At 38.8% G+C, this 5,372-nt stretch overlaps 1 non-coding gene across 1 annotated transcript; it reads right to left on the bottom strand.

Moving 5' to 3' along the window:
- Positions 1–1,112: 1,112 nt before the first annotated feature.
- Positions 1,113–1,184, bottom strand: trnas-uga. Its single transcript has one exon. It is a non-coding gene; the product is annotated as a tRNA-Ser (tRNA).
- Between the last annotated feature and the right edge of the window lie 4,188 nt (positions 1,185–5,372).

Genomic DNA, 5,372 nt, shown 5'->3' with positions numbered 1-5,372 from the left:
GGCGTGAAAAGCGCTATATCAAATGCAAGAATTATTATTATTATCATTTATTTCTGAGATACTCAGATCAGTGCAAGCTGATTTCAAGTCCCTGATGTGCAGTTCTATAATTCCACGTATGACCCGATTCACTGGACAAATAGTGGTACACCCAGTTAATGCCATTAATTCAAACAGCAAAACCCTTTCAATATTTTGCACTTAACCACATACTGGAACAGAATTTAAAATCTTTGGCGACATTAATTGGTCCTGACAAAAGCACTCCTCCATTTCCTTTATGAAGCACTTGAAATAATAAAAAGTAAATCGTAATATCATTTTAGAGCATCATAGAGCAGATGTCTTCCATCCATCTTAAATATCCATTGATTCTGTTGATGTAATTTGGTGCTTATAACACTATTACCATAATGAAATCATTCTGGTCATTGTATGTCCNAAAAACAAATTAGTCTAATGACCTTATGACCTTTGGACCGTTGCTTTTAACCCTGTAATTGCATATCTGTTTGCTCATTAGATGTGAGTGGTAATCTCACTGTTCACTGTTTCAATGTAATCATTCAATAGAGTGAATCAAGTAGAGAATAATGGATGCTTTAGATCAGTGTTGTCCAATAGAAATTGCTGATTTGCCACAGGTGTGGTTAAGGAGACACCATTTTAGCCACATGCACTAATTTTAGTAAACAGCTAACATATATTCACACAATACTGGTAAATGTACTTCACATGAATGTTTACATGTATATCTACTTAACAAACATCTACTTAACAAACATTCACCACAAGTGAATGAGTCGCAAGTGCTACCAACTGAACCAGGATGACAGCCTATTCTGCTGAATGTGTTGCTACAATATGTTACCTTATAATAATAATCCTTGCATTTGATATAGCGCTTTTCACGTCGGGAGGACGTCCCAAAGCGCTTCACAGAACACACTGTAAAGTGAATGGACTGTATATTTGTGGGCGAACGCGGCAGCCAATTGCGCACAGCAATGTCCCACAAACAGTCATAGATTGAAAATGACCAATTTATTATTATTTTTGGTTTTGGAGGGATTATTATTAGGCGTGTGGAATAAGGAAACTTGCCCAAGGTTTCGTCCTGCCTGGAATTGAACTCAGGTCTCTCGCTTTCAAAACGAGTGCTCTAACCACTGAGCTACAGGACTCGATCACCCTGGCCTCCACCCTCCCAATCTCGACCTCCAGCTCGGGTCCGAAATACTGACTGTCCAGCGCCTTGGTGCTATACAGATGTAATTTTGTCCTTGTTGTTTACTAACCTGTACCAAACCTGCAGTCATTGGAAATTTACTGCAGCCAGTAAAGTCACAAATCAGGATTCAAAGGGTCTGTTCATGCACTGATCACTGAAATGCTGATCTTTCTGTTTTTTCTGTCCTTCAGAATGTCCTTCAGCAAGGATTATTATATTATTTTTATTCTTGATTTCTTGGAATCCATCATCCAAAACAGAGATCTGTTGAGCAATATTCCAGAACTGCTCTTGAAGCTGTTATGAAATATAAACAAGGCTTTAGATTTGTGGTGCACCTAGCTTTAAGGCATAACATATTAACATGCCATATTTATAATAAAAAAGGTGTTAGTTGAGAGCTTTAATGTATTATTGTCCAGTAATGTCCCTATTAAGGCTAACATAGCCAGCATAATTTTCTGCAAAATCGACGGGAGTACTGTATTTTACTAAAAGTTACGATAAATTACATCTCCCGTGTGAGAATTGTGCTGTCTTGTAGAATAGGTGGATATTTTGTTGTGCACCAGATGAATTTCCCAGTCCCTGCAGAGTAGCCTGTGAATAATAAGTAAATCAAAGGTCATTGTACAGGAATAATGTGACTCACTCGAAATTCTGATCAAGATTCACCATCTTGAAAGTTAACCAATTAGTTGGATGCAGTCAGAATGTGTGGTACAGTGAAGTGGGTGATGATCATATTTATTATAGTCTTAACTAGTTTACAATCTGTACTTTTTCATGTTTGTCAGCACTAAGATGGGACTCCCATGTCCCGTAGTGGGTTTCACTATCATTTCTGAGTCAGAATATTGTTCAAGCCTCATGCAGGGATTTTAGGTTCTTAGTCTAGACTGACATCCAGTGCAATTCCGGGGAGGGCTGCATTGTTGAAGGTGTTGTCTTGAAACATAAAACCAAGGCTCTGTCTGCATGTTCAGATGGACATTAAAGACATCATGATGACCTGGCCATCATCCACCAGATGCAATTAGTTAGAACTGTTTATGCCGCATTGCTATCCAGAAATTGGCTGCCCACATTTACCTGCATTCATTATACTCAGTAAAATCCCATGAAGCCCATTAATCAGCCATGATCTAATTAAATGGTGGAACAGGCTCGAAGGGCTGAATGGCCTACTCCTGTTTCTATGAGACGCTATATCAAATGCAAGGATTATTATAATTACTTTCTCCCTTCTCTTCTCTCCGTTCAATCAGTAACCTAATGTTCTGAAGGGTGGCAAACATTTTATTGTGTCTTTAACATTTTGTCAGGCCCTAAAAATACCCCAACAAGTTGTTATTGTAAGTTTGTATTTGTCCAAGACTGCTATGTAGGCCATGATTTAAAATGATATGATATGAGGTACATGAGGAGGAGGCATACAGTGATAGGCAGATATTCTGTGCAGGAGCCAGACTGAAGATTGTTATAGATATCTGAAGAAAAAATAATAGAAAGAATACTGTGAAAATGGAAGAGAGCGAGAGTGAGAAAGGCTGAGAAAAAGGAGAAAACATTACTGGAAAAAGGACAAAGAGAGTGACTAAAGACTCAAGAAGAAAGAGGTAGAGAAAGAATACGTGAAAGCTATTTTTTGTAATTTTTTTTTCAATTTTCCTTCCAAAAGCCTCCTCGTTCCACTATAGTGTCCCTCACTGTCATTGCCCTGGCACTTCTAGATTGCTTCTGTCAAAAAATGAAAAGATACCGATAAGCAAAGCACACAGAATGAAATACAATGATTGACAATATGGTCAAGGCATTTGTATTATTTGTCAATCCACAACACAGTTTAGATTCAATCGTTCCTTTATTTCAACCTTGCACTTCCACTCTCTCCAACACTCTATTCAGTCCTTTTCCCAGAATCCTTGTATGCACTCTGCTTGCTCCTCATTATCAATGTCCAATTGCCAATTTACCCTTAAAGCAATATGCAACACCTTTCTTCTTTTAGTTTCTTTTCTTCTTTTTTTTCAATCTTGTTTTACCATTCTTTGTGGCCTTTTCTCTTCCCCATCTGGTTGTTCTTATCGTTTCTGCCATTCCTTGAACTTCCTTCTGCTTTTCCTTTTCCTCCTGTATTTTCTTTATTTTTCTTTGTTTGATCTCCCATGATGTTTGTCTGTACATCTTTCCTTTTTCATCTTTTACACAATATGATCTGGGGTTCTTATCTTTCCCCCAAATTTTTCCTTTTATCCATACTTCCGTTTACAGGTTTTTCCTCCGAAACCATACAACTTCTTTTTTGAAAGTTTTTTTCCTTCTGTGGCTCTTGCATCTTCCAATTTCTTTTCCTTTGTACTTGTCGTCTTAATTTTGTTTCCTCATATATTAACCCATCTCTTAATCTTCTGGACATCAACATCTGTGTTGGTGACTGTCCCTGGTCATCTATCGGGATATTTTGGTAGTTTAGTAATGCCAAATGTTTATCTTCCTTTAATTCCTCGGCTTTCTTCCACATTTTCTTTGTTGTTTGTACTGTTCTTTCCACCATCCCATTGCTTCAAGGATATCCTGGTGACAATGTTCTGCGGTCTATGTCTCACTGTTTTGTGAATTTTTATATTCAGCACTCGTAAATTGTGGCCCATTATCACTGATTAATTCCCTTGGTATTCCATGCCTGGCTGATATTTATTTAGTCTTGTCTGTCACTGTTTCTGCATTTGTATCATTTATATGGTCATACTTCCTCTGGTGCATCTTTTCTATTTTCCGGGCAACCTTTGTTCAACATTGTTTGAATTTCCTTCCTCACTTTATCTTTCTTGTTTGCTTGTATTATTTCATTCTTATGTCGTGTTGCTTTTGTGATTTCCCATACCTGGAACTCCATTTCCTTTTCTAATTGTTTATCCTCCTAGTTCCTATTTTGACATGTGGCCCTACTTAATGTATCTGCCAAGTATAAGGTAATTCCTGGCTTATATCTAAACTCTAAATTATACGTTTGTAGCCGTATTCTCATTCTCTGTACCCTAGGCCATGTTTTGTTTGATCCCTTCCAAAAAATTGCCTCTCATGGTTTATAATGATTTTCTATCATTATTTTCTTTCCAAATACATACTTTTTAAAATATCTCGCATCCAAATAAGACTGCTAAACACTCCTTCTCTATCTGTGCGCATTTTTCTGTCTCTGATAAAGCTCTCGATACATATGCAACAGTCTTTTCTTATTGAGTTAGTATTGCTCCTAACCCTGTTTTACTTGTGTCTACAAATATTTTAACTGGCGCATGTACATTCTGAAATGTTAACACTGGAGCTTTTGTTATAGCCTCTTTTATTTGTTGAAATGCTTTTTTAGGTTCTTTTTCCCACACAAACTCCCTATTTTCTTGTATAAGATTCTTATTGGCTCCATTATTTCAGTTACTTTTGGAATCAATCTTGCCACCCAATTCACCATTCCTATGAGCCTTTTTATTCCATTTTATCTATTGGTGGGGACAACTTTTGTTATTGCTATTACCTTGCCCCCCTCATTTCCCGAACCACCTCCTACCTATGCAACCAACTGCTCCCTCGACCCTACCCCTCTCCTTACAACCCAGCTCCACCTCCTCGCCCCTTTACTCTCAGACCTCGTCAATCTCTTCCTGTCAACTGGGACCTTTCCCACTCTGCTAAAAACAGCTGTCATCACCCCTATCCTAAAAAAAAGCCTTCCCTGCACCCATTCCTGCTCACTAACTACTGCCCCATCTCCAACATCCCTTTCCTTTCCAAGGTCCTTCAAAGAGTTGTTGCTTCCCAGCTTCACTCCGTTCTCTCCTGCCACTCCCTTTACGAACCCCTCCAATTGGGTTTCTGTGCTGCCCACAGCACAGAAATAGCCCTGGTCAAGGTGACAAAATACATTCTGTCCATCTCTGTCTCCACGTCCTCCTCGACCTCTCTGCTGTCTTTGACACCGTGGACCACTCCATCCTCCTCCACCGCCTCTACTCTCAATTCAACCTTCAAGGTTCTGTCGTTGAATGGTTCAGATCCTATCTCTCACAAGGGCTCCACTTTGTTTCCAAAAAAGGTTCTCTTCCAACCCCTCATCATCTCGAGAGGTGTTCCTCAGGGC

This window comes from Callorhinchus milii, unplaced genomic scaffold (genome assembly GCF_018977255.1).
Source record: "Callorhinchus milii isolate IMCB2004 unplaced genomic scaffold, IMCB_Cmil_1.0 Scaffold4, whole genome shotgun sequence".
In the NCBI taxonomy this organism is placed as follows: domain Eukaryota; kingdom Metazoa; phylum Chordata; class Chondrichthyes; order Chimaeriformes; family Callorhinchidae; genus Callorhinchus; species Callorhinchus milii.
The sequence above is the reverse complement of the archived record's forward strand: the minus strand, read 5'-3'. Positions and strand labels throughout refer to the sequence as shown.